Source organism: Macrotis lagotis, chromosome 2 (genome assembly GCF_037893015.1).
Source record: "Macrotis lagotis isolate mMagLag1 chromosome 2, bilby.v1.9.chrom.fasta, whole genome shotgun sequence".
Taxonomy (NCBI): domain Eukaryota; kingdom Metazoa; phylum Chordata; class Mammalia; order Peramelemorphia; family Peramelidae; genus Macrotis; species Macrotis lagotis.
Genome location: NC_133659.1, coordinates 149,675,338 through 149,687,425, shown reverse-complemented (window position 1 = coordinate 149,687,425; position 12,088 = coordinate 149,675,338). Strand labels below are relative to the sequence as shown.

General features: G+C 35.9%; 1 protein-coding gene and 1 pseudogene across 1 annotated transcript in view; one reads left to right on the top strand and one right to left on the bottom strand.

Moving 5' to 3' along the window:
• Positions 1-12,088, top strand: part of SLC35F3 (solute carrier family 35 member F3) — a 566,773-nt gene that overhangs the window by 111,097 nt on the left and 443,588 nt on the right. The gene's annotated exons all lie outside the window — the stretch shown is intronic.
• On the bottom strand, positions 3,833-4,317 carry LOC141513294 (intraflagellar transport protein 20 homolog pseudogene; annotated as a pseudogene).

Here is a 12,088-nt window from a genome sequence, read left to right as displayed (position 1 = left end):
CTTACTTGTATATAAGCCATTAATACTTGACAATTCCTTTCCATATGTCTCTCACTGGAATCTAAAAATGCAAAAATGAATGTAGAATATTTAATAAAGCATCATAGAAATGTGAGTTTTTATTATTATTGGATTTTTGTTGTGTCTTTGGGGAGATCAGTCATCTCATCACTTGTAAATGCTTATTACTTTCCCCTATGTAGTGGCAAGAATCAAATATTAAGGGGAACTGTTGTCATATTTTTTCATGTAATGCTAATATCTAGAGAAATTAGGTGTGGGAAAAGAGGCAATTTTATTTCAGTTTTAGTAAGCTATTTTTTTCCAAACCTCTTTATAATAAAATCAAGGAAAAGAAGAAAAAAAATGCTGAGATAAAATTCACAGGATACCTAGGTATAATTGTTTTCTAGTTTAAATGCTATCTCAGACAAGAAGAAGTCTATTACAGTAAGTCTTGCTACTCCTGTACTCCTGGAAACTGTCGGACAAGCTATAGAACTATGAAATGAATATAAAATAATCTAGCATTTATATAGAATTTTAAGATTTACAAAGTTCTTTCCATGGGTTAACTAATTTGATCCTGACAACAACCTTGTGATTTAGGTTATTCTCCCCATTTTACTGATGAGGAATCTGAAGTAGATAGGGATTAAGTGTTTTACCCAAAGTCATACAATTAATAAGTTTCTGAAGCAAGATTCAATTCATGTCTTCTTGACTCCTCTGTCTACCTTTATCTACTGTACCATCTAGCTATTTTTGACATTTAAATCAAAACCTAGGGTAAGAATTTATTATACTAGAGTATTCTTAAGTTTCTGAATAAATAACTGTCACTTACATATAATATTTTAAGTTTTGCAAAACCCTTTACATTTTCAAAACCCTCATTTTGTCCTCATGATAACTCATGGGGTAAATATTATCTTTCCCTTGTTAGAAAATAAATTGTTTCCGATATAGCTTTGTATCATAAGCATTTAGCACAATGCCTGATAGTAGCTGCTTAATAAATACCTATTGATTCATTGATTGAATCCTCACTTGTTAAATGGAAGCATATTTACTGAGATTTAAGTGAATTGTCTTGGGATAAACTGTTAGGGTTAGAATTTGAACCCATGACTCTTCAGATTGTGATTTGAGTACTTGAAGGTCTTCACCTTTTTCTTTTCCATGTAAAATAGGAATAGATTTTCAGGGCTTGAAGGTCCTGATAATAGGGTCTTTACTCTGGATAAGTCATTTGATCTCTTATAACTCCAGACAATATTCTGATACCATGTTGATGAGAAGTTAATGATCTTCATCAATAGAGGGCATTTCCTTGCAAGGAGTTCTCCTACTGAGGAGACAATTTTTGAAATTATCTTAATATTAGATAAATATTTTAGTATCCAACAATAAAAATTCATTAAGATCCTACTTTGTGCCAGACACAAACTCTGGGATTACAAAAAAGAGATAAAAGATTTTTTTAAAAAGACAAGATCTCTTAAGGAGCTCAACAATTTAATGGCAGAGAACAAACAAATGTGTACAAACAAACTATTTACAGAATGAATAAGAAATAATTTGGAGAGGGAAGGCATTAAAATTAAAAAGGATTGGGAAAGCTTTCCAGGCACGGTGAACCATCAGAGAAAATGCCCAGAGATGAGAGGAATAGCTAGGAGGTCAGTGCCACTGGACTGAAGAACATATAAGAAAACCAGAGGCTAGCTGATCCTAGAAGCAGAGAGCCACTGGAATTTTTTGATTTGGGGCAGTGGGAAGTTGACATAATCTGACCGGCATTGTGGGAAAATCATTCTGGTGCACAGTGCCTTGATACATAGCATGTCAGTGGTATAACATTGTATCCCACTGTATCCCGTTGGTGGTTATTATTCAGCATATGAGGTTGTGCTCTCTATAGGTTGTTGACTGAAGCTTTAATGTACTGAAGGTTATTTATTTACTTTTAGAAGAGTTCTTCAATATATTGTCTTTCAGTTTTCATTGTTACAAAACACTCTCTTTGGATTTAAGATTATAGATAAAATCTCAGGAGAGTTAGCCCATTTTTCTAAAGATTTTAGTATTCTGGAAGTGAAACATTCCAGGAAGATTGGTTACTGTCCATTTTAAAAACTGCTTTCCATGCTGGTTGGAGCTGAGGGCTTGGGGTTAAGGTGGGCAAAGCTTGTTCGAATAACTATTAGATGGTGGTTGTTTCTCTTTCCCTGGACTCCTTTGTGCATTAACTTTAAGGCATTCTAATTAATATCAATCCTTTCAGCTTCCTAGAATCTTATTTTATGGGGTAATTTCTTTCATTTGAATGGAACAAGTTTAGCCAGTACCTAGCTAAAACTATAAGTTGAAAACAAACTTCTGCCACACTGATTTGCATTGTGCTGTAAAAAAAGGATTGTTTTGTAGTTCATGTTTCTAGGATCCTATTTATCAAGGCATCAAAGGACATTTGAGGTTCTGGGAAATATGAATTCCCCATGTGGAAGGACCACCTAGGACCCAGGGAGCACATTTTTCACTCTGAGTTTATCACAATACCATTCTCACTGAGACTTGTGATTTTAGGAGTTGTGCTACTCAGACCAAAGCAGTGAAACAAAACTATGGATCCCAGAGGAGAGCTTTCAATTGATGTCCAAAAGGACAGTGTATACAGGGAGGAGATCATGGACAGTCAGTAGTGTCAGATTTTCATAGAGGTCAAGAAGGAAAGGCTATCAGATTAGACAATTAGAAGATCAATAGTAATTTTAGAGAGAGTAATTTCAATTAATGTTTATGGAGGAAGCCAGATTGCAAAGTTCAGTGAAAAGTGTAAGAGAAAGAGAAGTGGAAGCACTCAGAATAGATAACTGTTTCAAGGAGTTTGGTTCAAAGAAGGAAAATATAGGAGTAGAAGGAGATCGTAGTTTTGTATGAGTTATTGTTGTTACTTAGGATGGAAGAGACTTTGGCATGTATATAGGCATTAAAGAAGATCAGATAGGGAAAAATGGGTGGGAAGTTATTGGGGCAATTTGCTGAAACTTGGGAGAGGGAATGAATTAGAAAACAAATTAGAGGTATTGATCTTGATGAGGAAGGCTTATTTTCATAGATGAGAATAAAGAAAGAGATAGTAGAGAATGATATTAAAGAAAGTAAAAAAGAAAAATTAGCTTATTTCAAATAGTTTTGAGCCCAGTACTTTAACGTGGAATATAAAATATTTAAAGGAACAATGTCATGTGAATATTTTCTTAAAAGAAGGGAGTATATTGGGAGAAATTTCACTGGCTGAAAATCAGAAGCCCTGTGTTCTATGGCCAGATCTACCACTAACTATTTGTACTTTGTTTGTTTTTTTTGTTTCGTTTTGTTTTGTTTTAGCAAGTCACTTGGTCTACTTGGACATCAGTTTCCTCATTGTTAAATTCAGGAAATTGGGTTTAAATTGCAGGTGGAATCTTTTTTTTTATAGAAATAATAATTTATTGTCTTATTCCTTTCAAAGTATTAGGTGCTTCAAAAAAGGACTGCTGTTTGTTTACAGATGTAACTAGATGTCAGAGATTGACAACACAGAAGAGTCCACAGCGGAAAGATGGTCCGCCCTGCTGTCCTAGCTTCTGGACAGGCAGGTCCTGGTTACTGCCATCTGGTTACAATTGGACAGGAGTCTAAAAAAAAGTTTTGTTATTGCCTTTCAAGAAGACATGGTATTTATTACAATCCCAAATTGCATATATGCACATGTGGTCAAGTTTATTGGAATGGTAGGGGTTTGTGTGAGAGATGGGAGTTGGGTTTTTTTTTGTGAGTTTGGGTCTTTTTAATAGGGTTTTTACTGTCAAAATCAGTTTATTTCTGAAAAATAAATTGGTCAATAAATTCATTTTGTTCTGCTTCTACTTTACACAAAGCTTCATATTCAACCCGATACCTTTCTAGCTGCATTTTCTTCTCTGCTATTAGAGCCTGGAGCTGCTGTTGCTGGGCCTCTCTTTGCTTTGCTATGGATTTAAGCAAGTTGCGTGTTCCGATTGCCTTCATCTTTTCATTTTCAGCTTCTTTTGCGAGTTGGTCAACAAGCTCAATTAAGCCACCTACTATTTTCTGAAACTGGCCGATTTTGTCCACAAAGTCCTTGCATTCCTCCTTGACTTCTACGGTCTGCTGAGTCACCTCTGGGTCCAACACTCGAAGCTTGTTCAGCTCATCAAAGTGCAGGCCTGCATCGCCCAGGATGTCTTTAGCCATGGCTGCTGCCGGGGCCGGCCGCGAGGCAAAGAGGGCGCGGGAGACGGCGGCTCCCCTCCGCGGTCGCTGGCTGCCTCCGCGCCCGGAGCCGCCCGCTCCCGCCACGGCTACAGGCCTGTTGACTGGCCGCGTCACTTGGAATCTTTTATGATTCACAGGATCACAGTTTTAGAGTAAGAAGGAACCTCAGTCATCACCTATTCTCATTCATAGAAATTTCCCTGTGAAACACACCTACTAAGCGCTAACATTTGAAGAACTTATAGAAACTTGTAAAGTCAATAATTATTACCTGATTTATTTTTCTGGGGTGAGGAGGAGGGGAGAGCTGAGTGTGGTACTAAATTTAGATGTCCCTGTATTGTGCTTCATTATAACACAGTATGCCTGTAATGATGAAATTTATAAATGACTTCTATCCTAACCATGTAAAGAATAGTATGCTATTAATTTAGGATTTCTGGGGACACTAAAAGCTCAGAAGACTTATTTTTCTCCTATTCAATGAAATTAAGTCTATGGAAGTCATGTATTACTCATGCCTCAAGTGATATTATTTTTGGCTATGTTGCAAAGATAATATGCAGGCCTGAAATCTCGTGTGGTTTTTTTTATTGTTAAAGAGAAACTTCATCATTTAACATGGAGATTCCAATCAGAAATTTTTATTTTTTAAATGCCTAAAAATGTACCTCATCATCTCCCTTGGTTTCTACTCTCTTTTTGGTTTCAAGATTAAGTTTGGGCTTTCCTTTTTCCAGTCTCTGCAATCTGCATTTCCTAGAGAGGTTCAAATCTTTCCCCATGATAAGTAATCAAGACTGGTTTTGCTTATTAGAAAAGTCTAAGGAAAATTAGAATGCCTACTATGCTGCAATAACTGATTTTCTTTGGAAATATGCTCAACAGTGACTGAAGTAATTGCCACCCACAGTATCTTTCACCCTAGAGTCATGCTAGGCAAAGTCCATTTGTCATGGAAATTACTACTGTCCTTAGTTACATCTATTTTTGTTTTAAGGGAAACTGATGCTAGGTATTAAATAGGTACAACTGGGCTGCTAAAACTTGAATATCCTTTGTTACTAAATGTCAGCTACATAAATGTTCCTACCAAGCAACAGTAATGTCCTTGGGCTTCAGAATGCAGAAACCCATTAGGAAATAAATAAGCCCATCTGCATTTGGCTAAAGCTATTCCTACTATGCAATTATTGTCACTGGAGACAGCTGTCCCTTCAGTAAGATGGCATAGCAAGGATTATGTTCTCATAAGCATCTGCCACTGCTAGGGCATTTTGCCTCTGGCTCCATTTACCATCATCATCTACTTCTCTGGAACATGGTCATTTCTTCAGCCATTTAAATCAACTTACAGGGAAAGAGGTTATTGCAAGTAGAAACTTATTGCAAGGATATTCACTGTCTCCACTTCCTCCCTACCACTAATTAATTTCTCAAGTCCTTGTAGTTTAGCTTCTGATCCTACAATTCTATTTTTTTTTTTCTCAAAGATTACCAATTACCAATTGCTCAGTCCTGGGACTTTGTTTCATTCCTGACCTTTTTGTAGTCTCCTTTCCTGAATTCCCTCCCCTCCCTTGACTTCTACTGTCTTCCAGTTATCTTCCTACTTTTATTACCCTTCTTTAATTTCTTTTACTTATTTATCCTTAACCCCTTCTTTACTAAGTTTTAGATTCCCTCAAGATTCTAGCTTTACCCTCCTTCTCCTTCCTACCTCCCTTAGTTATTTCGTCAACGTTTAGTCCTACTTTCTCCTGAACTCCTGTTCATTATCTCCAGAAGTCTGCTAAACATTTCCATCCATATGGTCCATAAGTATGTTAAACTCACTATGTTCAAAACAGAAATCAGCATCTTTCTCACCTTTAATTTTACTCCAAATGTCTCTGTTTTTGTTGCAGCCACCACCATTCTTCCTATCACTTAGCCAAAATCTTGTAATCATTCCTGATTCTTCATTCTTTCTCAACCCCAACCAATTAGTTACCAAGTCTTATTATTTCTATTTTCCTAACATCTTTTGCAATGATCCTCTTCTTTTCACCCACATAACCTTCACACTATCAGATCCTTATCATTTCTCTCCCGTTACAAAATCATTCTTATTTCTTTCCCTCTACCTGTTTTTCCTCTGGGATCCATTTACTAAATCAATATTCCTAAGTCACATATTTGTTCATCACTAACCTACTCAATATGCATTAACTTCTTACCACCTCTATTCTAGAGTAAAATGTAAATTCCTCTTTCTGAAATTTAAAGCCTTTCAAAATCTAACTCTCACAATTTCACATTACTCCTCCTCACATATTCTATGTTCCAGTTTAATCAAGTAAAAAGACCAAGGTTTCCTGCAACCAGAGCCATCTCCAGTCAACCTGATCCACATCTGGCCACTTGATCCAGATAGCTCCAGAGGAGAAAGTGAGACGATGGTTTTGCACAGCTCTCTTTCATTCAAATCTAATTCACTTTTTTTTTTTTTATCTGTCATGGTCTTTGAGATGGAAAGATAAACATCATTGTGAGTATACTAACTAATGGGGAAACACAGCTATTGTCTCCCATTCTCTCTTCCTTTTTCCCTTATCTTTCCTCCCTTCCTCTGTCCCTATGCTCCTTCCATCCTCCTTTGCTTCTTTCCTCTCTCCCTCCCTCCCTCCCTCCCTTCCTTCCTTCCTTCCTTATTTCCTTCTTTCCTTCCTTCCTTCCTTCCTTCCTTCCTTCCTTCCTTCCTTCCTTCCTTCCTTCCTTCCTTCCTTCCTTTCCTTTCTTCCCTCCTTCCTTCCTTCCTTCCCTCTCTTATCTTGGACATTCTTCCCAAAAGAATGTAAATTCTGATTGCTGTTACCTGGCAAGATTTCACTTCATCCCTTAATGATTGGTCAATAATAGGTCCCAGGACAAACTTTATTTTGTTTTTGTTCAGCATGGTTGACTTAGAGAAAATATAAATAGCAATCATTTCTATTTTGTCCAGAAACCCTGAGGGTCTCCTCCTCGTCCTCCTCATCCTCCTCGTCCTCGTCCTCCTCCTCGTCCTCCTCCTCCTCCTCCTCCTCCTCCTCCTCCTCCTCCTCCTTCTTCTTCTTCTCTCTCTCTCTCTCTCAGAGGCAAAAGAGGTCATTCTCCATTTCTTTCTTACCTAACCTAGACCACTAAATGGGAATTTCCCCAGTCTAAATGAGGCCTATTAAAAACTTTAGCTTAAAATGGCCAAAGTCTCCCACTACATCCTGAGTCAACTCTAGTCATTCTGATCCATATCTAGCCATTGGACCCAGATGGCTCCAGAGGAGAAAGTGAAGCTAGTGAGTTTGTAAAGTATGTTCTCACTCAAATCCAATTCACATGCATGTCATTATATCCCCAATGGCATAATCCTCTACTTAAGCAGAGCAAGCTATCTCTTTCTTTTGCACATTTGCACTGTCAGTCTTGTTGACTAAGATGTATTTTTTTCCCCTCTTCATCCTCCCTCTTCAGAATTACTATAGTCATTCAACATTATACTCAGCTTTCACTGGCAGATGAGTAGCACAGTTCTGCCTCACTCAAATCCAATTCATGTGCTTGTCATGGTATCACCACTCTGATGTCATGGTCTTCTTCGATAATGAAAGGTAAACATCAGCAGCAGCTTCCACTAACTGAGAGCATTATTCTCTTCCTCTTCAAATTTTCACCAAGTTCTATGTCTGGATCTCCTGTTTCTCCAACCCTATTTACCTATTAGTATTCATACCACCCACCCTCAAATAAAATAAAGATATTGAGGGAACATATTGTTTTATTTTTAATCTTTTAATCCACAGAATTTAGCACAATGTTTTGATATGGTAAGCATTTACCTATTTGCCCAGTTAGTGAATGAATGCTGTTTTAGTTGCAGAACATAACTTCAAGGGAGGAAATGTTCTTGAATTATAGTGACAGAAAGATGTAGGAAGGTCAAAATACAGATCTAGAAATAGCAAATGGGCCTTTTAATTCCTAAGAAACATTTTCCTTACTAGAGTGGTTTATTTTTTTCTTTAAGAGAAAGTGTATAATAGATAAGATGAATGGAGCCTAACAATCACTAACTACACAATTATATTGTGTTTTAAAAGTTAGGACCATCCTGTACTTTAAATTGTGTCATGGCAGTCTTAAAATACATCCAAGTTCAATAAAAATCAAGGAGGAGAACACAAGCCTCATTGCTTGGACAATTGATGACTCTGATAGAAGTTTTCTGCCAACCCTCACAACCTGATACTGTTATTTAGACAAGTGAGGACAAGAAAAAATAAAGAAAAAGAAAAGAACATTCTGTCCTAAATTTGTGCCAGTAAGCCTAGGAGAGTATAAGAGAAATGATCTTTCTCACCAAGCATCTCTTGTTCTATACAGTTTCTACCTGAGAATCCCTCCCACTTTATGCTTCCAGATGGGCTGTAGCACAAGACACTACCTTTATTCTCATTCCATATGTTCTCTTCCATAACTCCCTCTGTGGACATATTATAGTCCTTTGCAATATTTCAAAGTACAGAGGAAAAAGGGATGATTTTGGAGTCAGGGAACCAAGCTTTGAATCCATCTGAAATCAAACTTCCTCTCAAAGTCTGTTTTCTCATCTATAAAATGATTGGGTTGTACTGGATAACTTTTGTAGTATCTTCCAGTTCCTTTCTAGTTCCAAGAGAAGGTTTTTTTTTAAAAAGTATAGCATGTATTCCAGTAAAGCATTGTTATGAATCTTACATTTATGGGAGAATAACATTATTAAATAATAGGTGAGCATCTGTCATGATCTGCCCTTATGCTAAATACCATAATTTATCTTTCACCCCAGGTTAACATACTTAACCCCATTCCACCAAGTGGTACTGGATGCCGTAACCTAGAGTTGGCTCAGATTATTATAGGCTGTGTTCTAGTGGTTTTCTGTCCAGACCTTCTTGGGGTTGATGTTTCTTGTCTTTTATCTTGGATACTTGTCTAATGTTTTGTCTAGTGTTTTGGAAACTGTGTGCTCCAAAACTGCCTCCCTAACCCCTGATTCCTGATCCCTGACTACATTTTTGGCTAACTTTCAGGTGCTCCTTAAGGCTAATTCATCACTTTCCTGCCTACCATTACCTTTTGTCTTCTACATTGCCTTGGCTCTTATAGTCTCAACTTCTCTTTTTTATTTTGATTATTTTTCACATTCTTTTTAAATTTTGAGTTCTTAATTATCTTACTCCCTTCAGTTCCTTCCATATCTATTGAGAAGACAAGAAACATAATATCAATTATAGATGTGAAATCATGCAAAACTTATTTCCATATTAGCCTTGCAGCAAAAAAAATGCAGATCATATATAGAAAGTGAAAAAAAATATGCTTCGATCTGCACTCAGATTTTACCAGTTCTTTCTCTGGAGTTGAGTAGCTTTTTTATTGTAAGTTTTCTGGAATTGGCTTGGATCATGGTATTGATCAGAATAGCTGTCACTCAGTTGATCATCTTTATAATATTGTTGCAATGATGAGTCTTCTTATTTTGCTCACTTCACTTTACATCATTTTATCTAAGTCTTTTCAAGTGTTTTTTGTTTTAAATCATCCTGCTAATCATTTCTTATAGCAAAATAATATTCCATTTTTATCATATACCACAACTTTTTCAGCCACTCTCCAATTGATGGGTAGTCCTATTTCCAGGTCTTTGCCATTGCAAAAAGAGCTGCTATAAATATTTTTGTACATATATGCTCTTTTCCTTTTTTTAAAATCTCTTTGGGATGTAGACCTAGTAGTGGTATTTCTAGGTCAAAGTGTATTCATAGCTCGATGGCCCTTTGGGCACTGTTCCAAATTGCTCTCTAGAATGGCTGGATCAGTTCAAAATTTCACCAACATTTGAATGGTATCCTAATTTCATAACTTATCTTAATGGTTCATCACAATCTGTGTTCCCATTATGACTGAGTGACTTTTTGCCCCTCTGTAGCATCAATTCTAGCAAAATTCTTCTGGATGTTAAATTGCCCTCAGTTTTAGGTATAGATGCCAGTGGGCTTTTTAGGACTACCAGTTTTTTTTCCCCAAGGATCCTAGGTAGGGTGTCAGTAGAACCTTCTTTTCTTAGATCTTCCCTAGAGGGACAAATATGAGAGATCTTAGTCTTAGAGGCACTAAGCATCTCATTTTATTCCTAAAAACTACAGATTAAAATGTAGCCACCTGAATAGACCAGCCACTATGAATAAGTTGATCACATTACTGAAATAGAAAAATAAAGTTACTTGTAAAAAAAAGTAAACCAATGCTTCCAAATGTATATAGATAGATGTGGAATGGACCATTGGTGGTCATTGAGTGGTCATTGAGTCTAACTCCCCATTTTACAGATGAGAAAACTAAGGCACTAGGAGGAAAGTGACTTGTTCAGGGTCACACAGCTAATATCTCAAGTGAAATGTAGGCACAGCTTCCTGACTCAATTCATCATTCTATTATGACATACTACTGGATAAGTGGATTTAGAAAAGTATGAATTTCAATCTGTCATTCTCTGCATTATGACCTAGAAACTTTAGTATAACCTGAATTCATTTTAACTCTTTTGTCTTAGCATAATGCTGACATTAAACAGCATGATTTCATTTGTTGTAATAGTATTGCTTTAGCTATTTTAATCTTTCATAATGTGGACTATATGGTGGATATTTCTACTTTGCAATATTTCATTAACAATGGAATAGATAATAAAACATATCTATTTATTATCTGAGAAGCATATTAAATTACAGTGAGTATATAACATCCATAAATGGAAAAATATACTAAAATGGGATTGATATGAATATATGACATGACATATGTGTAAATATACCATATATTGAAAGGGCATGTGTTCATTATGCAATGAGGCATAGTGAATGAAATGCAAGACTTGGAATTAGGAAGACGTGGGTTCACATCCTACTTCTGACTCCTTAGCCGTATAACATTAGATGAGTCCCTTAATCTCTCTCTGAGATTTTGATTAGTTCTCCAAGGGGGTGATCTTCCATTACTGAAAGAATTTTCCACACCAAAAAATGTATAAGTTATTAATGTGATAATATACTAAAACATCTATAAATATACAGGATGTCCCACAAATGTTAGTGCCATTTTTAAGTTCAATAACCTAAATAATGGTTTTAATACTGAATCATAATTAAATAGCTTCATAATAAGTTATTTAAATGATAGCTTATTAATATTGTATAATAAATAATTATTTTATAATAATTCAAGAGCTTAAATGATAGTTTAAAATAGACCTAAAGGGTACTTTTGTTTTTACATAATATTGAAGTTATACTATGATTCCATTTTGATATAATATTCATTGCTTTAGTCATACTGTTTAGTCATTCATGTGTTATATTTTATTTTAAAATTTTCACAGATTACATTATGTATTATTTTGAGATTCTCACACACTGCTAAAAAAAGCTAATTATTAGGTACAATTTTGATACTTTCAGGTATTAAAAAAGTACAATCTTTGCAATATGTCTTGATTAAGATTTCAGTTCACTCTGTGTGTGTGTGTGTGTGTGTGTGTGTGTGTGTGTGTGTGTGTGTGTGTGTGGTGGAGGGGGTTGGGAGATGTAGAGAAAACAGAAAGGAATATACCTACATTTTCTTATTGATTTATATTTAAATAAAATTGTGTAATAACATACCTTAAATGGAAATTACTGTAAATTAAAGGCTCAATTCCTACTTCAGGGTTACCATATTGATCACATACTAATAAGACATGGTCATT